Below are 13,871 nucleotides of genomic sequence, written 5' to 3'. Positions count from 1 at the left end.
AAGCACCCTGCCCTCCAGGAGGAGAGCAAAAAGCGCCCTGCCCTAACAGCCTGTGGGAGCCGTTCTCACCAAACATGCGGTGGGGGCTGCCCGGCATGTCCGTAAGCGCCGGGCACGCCCCCAAGTATGACGAAAAGGGGACGCGTCTTATAGACACGCCCCCTTTTCATAACCACGCCCCCTTTTCGGACAAGATTGCCCTCTCTAGCTCCGGCGCCCTGCCTGCCGCCGGAGCTAGAGGGAACACTAGCTGCACTAGAGTGATGGTCCAGGTTCCCAGACATCAGACCGGACAAGTTTTTTACTCCAGTTTTTCGTGATTCTGAGGCCTTATGGCTCGATCAAAACCTACTCTGAACTTGTAGAATCTCATTTTATTCCTAAGGATTTTCAAGTCCCTTCAGTTGGGGATTGCGGGACTAGACGGCGAATCACAATATCTCTGGATATCAAGGACGACTTTCTTCAACTTTATGGCCGCTTCACCAGGCATTTGAGATTCGTTTTTCGGAACTCATTTCCACAGAGGTCATGGCCGTCATGATTCTCCTTCAGAAACAGGATCTTCTGCTGAAGGCCCATTACAGGGTCTAATTACTGCAGAATATCAGTGTGACTCACAGCCGTCTAATCGCCATGGGTGGTTTCTGTATTTTCTCAGGTCTCATCTGCAACTACGCAAATGGACACCTGATGTCAGAGTGTTCCTTCATCAGGAAAAAGGCAACTTCCATTCAGTACATGGTAAGGACGGTCTTTTGATCTCGTCTGGTATTGGTGCATGTTTGCACTCAACTCCTGGAGAAGATGGTCAAGGCATTAGAGGCCTTTTCCTTACAGTGGAATTCTCTCCAGGATTTTTTAGCTAGTCCTCTTCTCTCAGTGAACAGGATCCCATCTTTTTCCTTCACCATCGGGTAAAGTTAAGTCCCACAACTCAAATATCCCTCCTCTGATGGTTGAACTCGATATTCCTCCTGGAGGGTAAGAGTTTTGGAGTGGAGGATGGGATTCTCCTCACCACAGACGCGAGTCTGAGAGGATGTGAAGTGGTGTTTCAGGAACAGCACTTCCAAGACCGCTGGGTATCACTGGAAGAGAGTCTGCTGATACACATATTGGGATTGCGGGCAGTTTTCTACTCTATTCAGACAGCAGATCACCGGTTGTGGAGCCGTGCAGTCAGGGTCAAGTCGGACAATGCCACGACAGTGGCATACATTAATCACGGCGGATGCAGATGTCCGGCGATTTTAAAAGAAGGTAGCCGGATTCTAATCTGGGCGGAAAGGTTTGCAATGGCAATCTTCATCCCAGGTGTAGAAAACTGAGAAACAGAATACCTCAGCCGATAGGACATGCACCCAAGGGAATGGGCACTACACCCGCAGGTTTTTTCACGAATGGTGGGGTCTTCCCCAGGTCAACCTCATGACATCCAGGATGAGAGACCCGAAGGCAGCGACAGTGGAGGCATGGTCGACAGCGTGGCAGTTCAAATTTGTCTATCTATTCCCTCCATTTCCTCTTCTCGCTCAAATTGTACACATCACAAAGGGAGAAGGCCAAGGTTCTCTTGGTAGCTCCGCATTGCCCTCGCAGATCTTGGTATTTCATCCTTCAACTTCTGCTGATCGACGATCCGTGGTCTATACCTCTGAGAGAAGTTCTCTTACTTCAGGTTCCTTTGGTCTATCCACACTTAAAGCAGCTATGTTTGATAGCGTGGCTCTTAAAAGGGCCATTTTCAGAAGTACAGGGATCCCAACCAGGGTAGGTCCTATTATGCTTAGAGCTAGGAAGGAAGGTGCTGCTAAACATTACCACCGTACCTGGAATACTGTTTCATGCTGTGAATGTGGAGGAGCTCCTCCTACAGAATTCAACCTAGCCAGATTTCTGTTTTATTTCTGAAAGCAGGTTTCTCAGCCGGTCTGCGGTTGGGTTCGCTGAAGGTTTATATTTCAGCTCGGATGTTTTTTTTTTTACCCCAGAAGAAGTGAGTCTTGAATACCGGAGGTACAGACTTTTCTACAGGGTGTGATTCGGTTGCAAAAACCCTTTGTTCCTCCTGCAGCTCGAGATTTGGATCTCGTACTTGCTTTCTTACATTCGCCTCTGTTCGACCTTTTGTAGTTGGTGTTCAAATACCTTTCATGGAAGGCTCACGCTGGCATCAGCCAGGAGGGTGTCGGATCTGGAAGCGCCAGCCTGTTGTCTTCCATACTTCATATTTTAGGAGGTTAGAGCGGAACTCGGTACAGGAATGGATTTTCTTTCAAAAGGGGTTTCGGCTTTCCACATCAACCAATCTATTGTGGTACTGGTTTTTCCTCGACACTCTCCTTCATCAGGATCCTTAGATGTTGTTAGGGTTCTTCGTTTTAATCTGGTAGGGTCTGCAGCCATATGTAAAGCAAACTATTTGTTTTGTATGCTGCTGTTCGTCCTGGTTGGCCAGCTTCAAAACAGTCACTGGCCCCCAGGTGTCTATGGCTTCATCTAGGGAGCCTCCGTATTTTCTATTACGCCACTCTCTCTGTAGGTTCCTCGTGGGCGTCTGTTCGTAGGGTTTTTCCATGGAGTTACTTTGCCGAGCGGCTACTTGGTCTGGCTGACATTCCTTTTTTCTATTTTATAGATTTAACATGTTTGCAGCCTCTGTAACGCCGTATGGCCGGTCTGTTTTGCATGGTTCTCAGTGCTTTCCCTCCCATAATGGGAGCTCTGGGACGTCCCCACTGTCTATGCTCTCCAGTGTCCCCTAGTGGATGAAAGAACATGGTTTTGGTACTTACCGATAAATCCCTTTCTCCGATTCCATAGGGGACACTGGACACTCACCCTGCGCTGTTCCTTCCTGCCAGGGTTGGGGTCTTTTTATGTTATGTCTGCTGGACAATGATTTGATGTCTCTGGATTCTGGCTGTCGGGATGCCGCTGTCAGTATTCTTAACAGTGGCATCCCGACAGCCGGGATTTCATACCGAATCCTCCGGGTAAGTGCCTATCCCTAACAAACAAAAAATAATGTGTCGACCATTTTTGTGTGTAGACCTTTTGTCTAACATCTGGTGTCTATCAAATTACTGTCTATTTACAGTCTGGAACCCAAATTTCAGGATCTAAGTCGTCATATAGCAGCCCTGTAAAGCCTACACAGGCCTACTTTATTTTCAAATACAATTCAATGCTCAGATGTCAAATAACCCTTGTTTTGTCAAAGCTGAAAAGGGCATAGAATATACTCATTACGATAAGAGTAAAAGGCAGGATTTAATGTTAGAACAGAAATTAAACACACAAAACACAACATTGGCTTCCATCTGAAAAACCATACTCTAAATGAATTTTTTCACCATTACACAGTACTTTGGAAAGAAAGATGATGGAAAGAATACAAACACGCTATCAAGTTTCCAACTTCTGTCAAAATAATCTACATACCATATTATCAGACCGAACACCCATCTTGCTCAAGAGAAGACTCACTAAGTGGTCTGTTATCTTTAACTTTCAAAGCTACTGGACCTGACAGACTATCCACAGATTACAGGAGAGATGCTGCAACTTGCCGCACATCTCACCAAGTAGAACTCTATACTAATCAAGTACACTGCAGTCATTCCTCCTAAGGGCCAGCATAGCTATCATTCTTAAGCCAGAGAAAGAACCTCTGGAGCTTGACAAATACCGATCTATCTTGCTAATAATGACATCAAAAACATATGTAAATTTGGGAGTTCAGGTTAAACAGAATTATTTGCTCATTGATATACCCAAACAGAATCATTCCTCAGAGCAGCACAACACCTGGAAAATCTTGTAACTATTACATCATGCTCAATGTCAAAAGACCTCAATCATGATCTTGGCCACTAAACCAGAGTTGGCCAACCTGTGGCTCTCCAACTGTTGTGAAACTACAAGTCCTAGCATGCTTTACCAGCTGATCAGGGGTAGGATATGCTGGTACTTGTAGTGACACAACAGCTGCAGAGCCACAGGTTGGCCTTGCCAGCCCTTGACAAATTAAATGCATTCAACAGAGTAAAGTGGAGATACATGGATGCTATACGTAACTATTCTGGCTTCCTTATAAAGAAGGCAAGTACTGTAAGAATTAGTATGGTTTACAGACTGTCTAACCATAGCTAATGGCACAAGAAATGGGTGCCCACTATGCTCACTGTATGACCTATGCATTGAATCCATGGCAAAATTTGTTCACTCCATCAAAGATATAATGGTAGTTTAAGTGGAAGTATCTCAATTTGAAGATAATACATGTTTCTTCATTTCCTATTTACATTACACCATTAATCTCATTCCTATATGATGGCAACTGCATGTAACTACTTGCAAAACATAGAAAAGTTAATGTTCAACTATGCAGCAAATATTCTACATCTTACTTGTGTCAAATAAATACTATCAAATGAAATAAAAAAATCTCAAAATTTAAATCCTTACCAAACCTTCAAATATAGTCTTTTTCCAAAAATTCATTAGTAAATTTATGCATATAAACCTCAGTCAGAAATTCTGACTGGAAAAATGTTGTATGGCAAGTTATCAGTCCACTAGTGTTCATCCCTGTACATGTCATAACCCATGCAGTTTCTCTTTTCTGTCTGGGGTGCCGCTCACTGCTCTGGTGCTTTTAGCACACTCTGGTCTGTATCTCAGCAGTTTGTTACATCAGCTGAGCGACACCCCAGGTCCTACTCAGATCACCCAGTTAACCAATGGCACCTCCTTCCATCAGACTAAAGATGACTGAAAACACAATGGGCTCAGTTCAATTGTTTTAGGCGCCTGATCTCCCGTCTAAAATGACGGGAGATCGCGGGGTGCTATTCAATTGATGGCAATTATCGTGCCCAGAGGCCGGGTTTAGCCGCATAAATCATCCTTCCAAACTATACACCTCAAATTACCTTCCTCTATTTACTAAAACTTATTCGGATTTTACTAAATGGGCCCACCTGTGCTTGCGTGGGTTTTCTCCGGATACTCTGGTTTCCTTCCACACTCCAAAAATATACTGGTACGTTAATTGGCTCCCAACACAAATTAACCCTAGTGTGTACAGTATGTGTGTGCATGTGATAGGGAATATAGAGTGCAAGCTCCACTGGGGCAGGGACTGATGTGAATGGCCAAATATTCTCTATAAAGCGCTGCGGAATATGCGTGCGCTATATAAATAACTGGTAATAAATAAAATAAATAAATAAATAAAACAGCTACATCCGACCAAAGTGCTGGGCACGATCACAAAAAGTGCAGTTTGGGCGCTGAAACGGGTCACTTTTCGTGCTGCCGGCGCCAGCAGCTGATCGTGCCAGACAGGAGCAACAATTGAATAGCTCTGTCAGGCACAAAATGTAATTCTGCCCAATAAAATCACCTTGCACTTCCATAGTCTGTCCAGAAAAATGCAAGGTTCATCCACAATCTCAGTAGATCCCTCCCAAAGTGCAACATGGATAAGCCAAACGGGTCCCATTAAAAGCATAGAATGAGACCACAAATATGGCAGCTCTGAGCTCATGCACATTGCAGCAAGGAAAAACCGAAAAGACATGCCTTCTCAGCATCTCTTACCACACATTAATCTTATTAAACTAGATGCAACAGTGAGCCTGCTCCACGCTTTGCTGGGAATACCTTAGTTCCGCCACCTGTTTGACCTATCTGTGCAAACTGCCGTCCCTTTGCAAATGTGTCATCTTAAGATGGGTACACACATGGTCGTCCGATGCAAGTTAAAAGCTGGCCACATTACTGCAGCCTACAGACATACATTTCCCCTGTTCCTTCACAAGGAAGGAATGGGAAAAGGTCTCCTGGGGAGGAGCACAGATATTGTGGCCAATACACTGTGAAATATCACTGACACCTGCTGGGTGTCAGGCTACCAGATAAAATGTATGTAGGTCTGACAGGCATTGTATCTGCCAGTGTATGCCCAGCATTATGTGTACTACCAAAACATTGCATAAAACCTATGTGTAAATCAATAAGCACTGTGCTACTTTGATGTTACAATGTATAGATGTTTGTATAACAAGGAAAATTAACAGACAGCAAAAAACAAACAATTCCAAAATCACCTGATACCATATCTATACATACACACTAACGCCTGTATTCCATTAGAGGCGAAAAGCCGGAAAAGTTTCGCTTGTCCAATTTTCCGCCTGTTTCAGAGGCAGAAAGTGTACGCACGCGTCCCCGCTTTTCCCCATATTCAATTCCTAAACAGGCAATAACGGAAAGTGGTGAATGCGGAACAGGCGGAAAGTACTGTCAGAATTGGGGAAATAAGTCCGTACCCCCCAAAAAGATGCACTAACATAGGGAATCAATGTAGATATGTACTAATAGCCCTAATAAACTTGTTTGGGGTATTTAAGTAGTTTAAATAGCTTCTTATTAGCGTCTTTGCAAAAGTGGTGACGAATGGCATAAAGCAGTATTTTTTGGTGAAAATAAGTAGCCCAGTCAAATTTGGGGTACTTGAACATGGGTGCTAGCATATTTTATGTCTCTAAAGTGAACTTTTAAAAAACATGAAAAACCACCCTCATACATGCACCTGCAATCCCAAAAACACTTGGCCCTCCTTTCAGCACCCCAAGAAATCTATTTCGATAGTTTTTATAGTTGTCCCCCACTTTACTTTTTCGCCCTCAAAACTAAAGTACTTTTTTGGGGTGTTGAGGTAATTTTTTTTTATTATTTTGTTGATTTGTCCTTGGGGGACTGTCCCAAGGTTTCTGAGTAGTTTCCCCTTGTTTGCACCCCAAAAATAACGATTTTGCACTATTTTTTCACTTGCTATTCATAGGAGATACTTTTCCGCCTATTACAATGCATTGACTTTCCGCTTAGGCGAAATCATCCTGGAATTTAATATGGAGATACTTTGAAAACAGGCGGAAAGACCGAATCCGCTGAAACTTTTCTCCAAAAGGCACTGAGAATTCGGCCCTATGTTATAAAAATAGATTTAACATTTCCAAAACAACTGCAATTACAGGTTTTTACCTACACTACAAAAATATTACCCAAAGCACTTAGCAAGAATGGCCTTCCCCAAAAGGAAGTAGCATTTCCGAAGCATATTACAATAACACAAAATTTCACACTGATAAAGTAAGCTACAAAAAAGTGTTTCCTGAGCATTGTGTTAGCTAACATAAACCTCTGTATAATATGTCCAGTCACAAGTGAGATTGAAAGAGGTTAAGTAAGGCTGAGTTCCAGCACTTTGAAACAAAGTCCAGCACTAATCACAGGCACATCCTCCCTGTTACCCCAAAGCATGAAATAAATGCTATTAGAATATAAATAGTGACAATTTTTAAAACTAGAAAAAAAAAAAAAAAACAGTTTAGTGCATATTTAATATAATTGTATGAGAAATTAGAAGTTTGCTATTACATATGGGATCAGTAGGATTTTCCAACAATCACATTGTTGTCAGCGTAATGTCTAGCACAGTATGCGGACACGGTACTAATGTTAATTAAAACGTTGCAACCATGTCAGCACTATAACTTTAAAGATGACGGTAAAGCATCATATTTAAAGTTAAGCTGGGTACACACTTATCCAATCCTTGGGAGACTTGACTACCGACCAGTCTGTCCGACATTGGACAAATTTGTACTCTCTGCCAACCGATCCGCACCCCAGATACAGTTCGCATGTCGCGCCCCCTGGTTTTTAAACATTTTTAAAAGCCAGGAGACCCGACCAATGTTGCAGTGTGTTGGTTGCCGAGACCAGAGCTAGCAACCGATCTTCAGTCTGGCAACTCTGCACACCATCAGCGGTGCGGGATCCTACTATGCTGCGGGACTCAGCGTGAAGCGGTGGGGATTGAGCATCCAGTCCCACTAGCCATTAGTGCAGAGCTCAGCAGCGTCGCGTGCTATTGCGGAGCTACCAGTTTTACAAATATCGCCACAGTGCTATTTTTAAAATAAAAGATGGTCGTGGCGAGCCTATCACTGCTCATTGCATCATCGTCCAACCCCCATGTGCCAACTTATTTTAAGGCAGCGGGTGTCAGATAGTCCAACAGCAGAGTAGGAGCAAGACGTAGGAAGTCCTGGGGAGAAGGCAGCCATGCAAAAGAGCGTAAAGGTCGCTGTCCCCCAGGTAAAGATAAAAGAAGACGACGCCACAAGTCCTGGGGAGGTGGTGACCATGCAAAAGTGCTTAAAGGCAAACGACCCCCCTCCCCCTTCCCGTGGTGAAGGTGCTGCCCAATAAAATATTTCAACCTTAGGTGTTGTGTCTTTAATGTAAATATTTTCATTAAAGGTGAGCTGCAGGTGCCAGCAGGCCCTTGATGTCCACACATGCTAGCACTTGTGGGTCTGCAAGTTCCAGCATGCCAGAGCTGGCTTGCTGCTAGGACTTGTAGGCTACCTGTAATGAACAATATTAACATACCATGAAACCCGTACCCACCGCCACCAGGGGTGCGGGGCATAGCCATGAGCTTTCAGTCCAGGGCTGGTTGTTGATCAGGAGGAGAGACTCCATTTTATTTATTGGGTACCCACTTTCCAAGGAATTTCAGCTCTGGGCTGACCAGTTTGGAACTGGTTAATGTAGTGGCAAGGGGGAACCCCATGCTGTGTTTCTCCCTACTATGGCATTATCCCCCGGCAGCACTGCCAAACAGAAGATATTGCTAACGACCGCATGAGTGCGCCAATTGGCTGTACACTGAGCGATCCGGCCGATATATCGTTCCGATTCAGCCAGAAATTACATATTGGCCCGATATCACTCCAGTGTGTACCCAGTTCTAAAGTGCCGACCCGGTTACAATAGTTTATCTAACATTAATACTGTGTTGACATACTACGCATACTACTACGCACGACAATACTCTGCCGACAATGTTAAGGTCTGATTAAAAACTACCTCCCTTTACATGCTATAAATCAAGCAGAAAGTTTGCCATCATTGTATTGAGAAATAACAAATAGACAATCATTGATCTAGGTTTTACCAACAACACATGAATAACACTTTTTAATGGGTTTGTAATCGGAGCAGTAGAAAAAAAAAAATTGTAAAAAGTGAAACAGCTATGCTGGTTAAAAACAAGGGATTTCATGTCTAAGTTGAAAAAAAATCTTATTAGCTTTAGGTTTATTGAAAGAGAATAGCATCCAGATTTTAGAAAGCTTGTGTTGCGCTAACAGTTTCTATATAACATGAGGATGACTAATACGAAGCATTCAAAATCATCACAGCAACATTGCATTAACAAAGCAAAGGGAAGAAGACACCGTGATTGTGTCACTTTCAGTCATTTCAGAAGGTCAACATGTTCTCAGGTACAACATGAGTCACCTAAAGTAGGGCAAAACCAGCTTCCTGGGGGTGGTATGGAGCAGCTGTGCTCCTAGCTGGATAAAGCCTCTAAGTATTGTTCAGTTTGCCATAAAGATAACTACAGGTTGAGTCTCCCATATCCAAATACAGAATTTTTTTGGCATGACATAATTAAATCTTTGTTTTTTGATTGTTCAATGTACACAAACTTTGTCTAAGGCACAAATTATTAAAAATATTGTATAAAATGACCTGCAGGCCGTGTGTATAAGGTGTATATGAAACATAAATGAATTTTATTTCTGTACATAAACTTTTTTTGAGCCACAAAATTATTGAAAATATTGTATAAAATTGCCTGCAGGCTGTGTATGTATAAAGGTGCATACACACGGTCAGATGTGTCAGATGATCGATTGAACGATCTGAACAATTTAAACTACAAACGATTTTTGACTGCATTAAAATTAATGGAATCGTCCAAATCTGACTGCAAACACATCAGATGTCAGATACCATTATCTGACCATCGGGAACGCGCATCGTTCATCTGACAAACATGTCAGATATGTCAGATTTTCCTTCAGATATGAACGATTGAACGATTTTTTAAATCGTTATCGTTCAGATCTGAAGAAAAATCTGACCGGGTTTGCGCACTTTAAGGTGTATAGAACATATAAATGCATTCTGTGTGCATATTTGGGTCTCATTCCCAAGATATTTCATTATTAAATGCAAATATTCCAAAATACATAATATTCCGTTATCCAAAATACCCGGTTCCAAGCATTTTGGATATGGGAGACTCAACCTGTATAACTTAACAGCTGTTACCAGGTTCTTTTACCTTTACTATGATCACATAAAATGTAAGCTCTATGCAAGTCTGCCAGCAGTGGTGAAATAAATAACATGTCCATAGTTATTGCCACTAGACAATAATGATGGTGTTGGTCCCAGAGCAATAAATACACAAGCCAATGACTCAAGCTCCATCTACAGTTCAGACAACACTCACATGACAACAACATGCCACAACTTAACTTGCTATAGAGTTGCACAATAAATGTACCTCACGGGATACTATTCTGTCCAATGCCAAACCCAGTCACATCCATAACCCATTAAGAAAGCCAACCCACTACTTGTTCTATATGCACCAGGAATTCAATTGTTTACTCGCACCTGCAGCTCCTGTCTAAAGTGACTGATGATATTGAATGGTTTTTGCTTCTGGACACAAGTGCAGTGGGTGCCCATCATTTCTGCTGGCACCCTCCTGAGGTGGCAAGCAGAAATACACCCAAAATCTGGTGTTTAGCTTTCACGGGTTTAGCCACTTTACGCGGCTAATCTGGGTGCATTTGGGGGCATCATGCATGATAAGCAGTTAATGAGTGCACATGGCACAACAATTGAATACCAGCCGTCGCCAGAGATGCAGGCGCAGGTCCCCCTCCCTCCCCCCGAGACTCACTTAACCAAGTCAGTCCATTCAACCATGCAACATAAACTGGAGACATCCAAGTCAAATTGTCCTTGGTAGTTCCATTTTGTTCCCAAATGCACTAAGAGAAGATAACCATGCAAATAAAGACAACATGTGCGCCTGCCGATAACTAGCAACCTGTGTCATAGACATAGGGGTTAGAAACGTCCCAATAAAAAAAAAAAAATGGGAAACGTTTTTAGTTATGAACTATTGAGACAATTTTTTCATATTTTATAATCAAAGAATATATCTGTACTGAAATGCATTAAAATAACTTAAATTTTGGAAATATGAAAGGTGAAAAAAAGTAAAGAAATGTGCAATAAATAAAAAAAAAAAAAAAAAAAAGTGTACTATTCAATTCAAATACCGTGGTTGTTGATATTATATGTACTTAAATTACCTTATGTTCCTTTACTTTATTCCTAGTGAACTCCAATGCTACGATACATAATTTCCTTGTCATGAGGTACTATTTAAAACTGTTTGACATTTGTATAGTACAAAAGATATTTACAGGTTGAGTCTCCCATATCTAAAATGCTTGGGACCATGGGTATTTTGGATATCGGAATATTGTGTATTATGGAATATTTGCAAACTATAATGAAATATCTTGTGAATGGGACCCAATTCTCAACATAGAATGCATTTCTGTTTTATATACACATAGCCTGCAAGTTATTTTATAGAATATTTTTAATAATTTTGTGGCTCAAACAAAGTTTGTGTACTTTCATGAAATTCGTTTGATTTTCATATACACAAAGCCTGAGCGTAACTTTATACAATATTTTTAATAGTGCCTCAAACAAAGTTTGTGTACATTGAACCATCAAAAAGTAAAGGGCTCACTAGCTCAGTCATGCTAAAAAATTCCGTATTTCAGATTATTCCGTATTTTGGAATATTTGGATATGGAAGACAACCTGTATTCCCAGAGTATGACAAATATCCCCAATTAGTGGTTATTCTAATAAGCAATTATACAGCCAAAAACTATTAGTCTGTTCATCATATAAAAACGTGAGCAACAACTGCTAATCTATGATGAAACACCTTTTCTTTAATTTCTTGCACATTTCCACTTTCATATTTTACTTTTTGTAAGAAATATTTTGCTTTTTATAAGATAATTTTATTATAAATATTTAAAAAAATGGGTCTCAATAGTGCACATTAAAAACTTCTTTTTTTTGTTGGTATAGTTAGGACTCAAACCAATTAACGAGTTGCCATTGCAACGGCGTATAAATGCTGGTAACCGCATTGGAACACACCCCAGATTCGTGGAATTTTGTACACAGACCTACAAGGTTATGTAAGTGTGGCATACTGCCACTCATACACGTGGGGGAGTATGCCACTCATACACGTGGGGGAGAGAACATCGCGCCTAATTGGATTGAGCCCTGGTCTATAACAACTGAATCAGGGCCGGAGAAGGTGGTAATACTTCATCATAAGTTCATAAAAGAAGAGGAATTAATTTCTCTATTATAAAAACATAGCTGTTGAACCAACGTAAAAAGTAAAAAATATAGTGGTGCAGATTTATGCAAGTATGATTAAGTGTAAAGGTGCCCATACACTGTGCGATAAAGCAGCCGATCAGACAGATTGGTTCGATTTGGCTGCTATATCGTACCATGTTATGGGCATGATATTGGATAGTGCGGGCACCTGTGGGGTCGTACATCGCACTCCCAGATCTTACTGCAGCTTCAGTCGATGTGGGGATGCGATGTGCGATCCCATGCAGCGTTATGCGGGTGGGAGGAGCCAGCATATCGGGCGGTCTGCCACCCGATCGCAGTGTGTGGGAACCACCTGATATGCCGGACATCAGATCCCCCCCCCATTGCATTGCACGGTACATACTGCACTGTGTATGGCCAGTTTAAGAGTTAAGGTGCCCACACACATACCGACTTTTCATCCAATTTGGCCGATTTCGACGAATCGTGACGACAGATCATGTAAAAAATGGCCAAATCATGAGTTTCTACACTTGATCACGATGCCGATGCGCGTCCCCGATCGTCGTACATCGCATCTTCAGATCTGCCGTGCTGTAGGGCAGATTCGCCAATCTGGGATACAATGCACTGGCTGCACGATAGATCTTAAGTCAAATTGGACATTTTTAACTCCAAATCGTGACCACGACTGCCTGGGGAGAGTTCAAGGGAAATCGTGTACATTGGCTGATTGGGGGCAAGTCGGTATGTGTGTGGGCACCTTTAAGGTGCCTACACACTTGGTGATGTGCTCACGATGTACGATTTCCCTTGAACTCTCCACCGGCAGCACCCTGGCAGTCCTACACACGATTTGGAGTAAAAAAATGTTCAATCTGACATCCAGTGCTTTGTGCCCCAGATTGGCAAATGTACCCTGCAGTGGTGAATTACAACTCATCTTTGGTGGTCTTGAGTATCAAACATTCATGGCTCTAGCTAGCTGAAAGTGTTGGTGATACACCTGTAATTTACTTTTTAAATGCATAAAAACATAGAAATATAATGCGTTAGTGATGTAAAAGAATGAGCTGTAGTGTATATAGACGCTAGAACAGCTGCTTAGTGAGGAGAAAGAGCTCAGAGCACATGGAGGGAGCTGTGATGGTGCTGGGTCAGAGTCCTGTCATGTGCGGTCTCTCCCACCTGTCACCGCGGTCTCCCTGCTTGCTCCTCAGATAGCTGTGTAACATGTACGGCATAGGGCGCAGGCACAGACGGATAAGACCAAGAAACCCCCAGCTCAGACAGAGCATTCCTCCTCCTCCCATGTGTGACCACGGCACAGCGGCTCCGGCACATGCGGTCACACAGCTACAGAGACACAGTCTGGTCTACCAAGTCACCAGGAGGGATAGGTGCGGCCAGGCAGCCCCGGGGCTCGGTGAACGGCGGTGTCAGCAGTTGCCGGAGATCCCCTCTGGAACACGGCTTTGGCTCACGTCATTCCCACGGGCGTGTCTCACTCCGTGGCCCCTGACTGCCAC

The 13,871-nt window shown here is 42.7% G+C and overlaps 1 protein-coding gene across 1 annotated transcript in view; it reads right to left on the bottom strand.

The window, feature by feature from the left end:
• PTP4A2 (protein tyrosine phosphatase 4A2) overlaps positions 1-13,871 on the bottom strand; it is a 56,308-nt gene that overhangs the window by 42,176 nt on the left and 261 nt on the right. The gene's annotated exons all lie outside the window — the stretch shown is intronic.

Source organism: Taudactylus pleione, unplaced genomic scaffold (genome assembly GCF_031769625.1).
Source record: "Taudactylus pleione unplaced genomic scaffold, aTauple2 ptg000541l, whole genome shotgun sequence".
Taxonomy (NCBI): domain Eukaryota; kingdom Metazoa; phylum Chordata; class Amphibia; order Anura; family Myobatrachidae; genus Taudactylus; species Taudactylus pleione.
The sequence above is the reverse complement of the archived record's forward strand: the minus strand, read 5'-3'. Positions and strand labels throughout refer to the sequence as shown.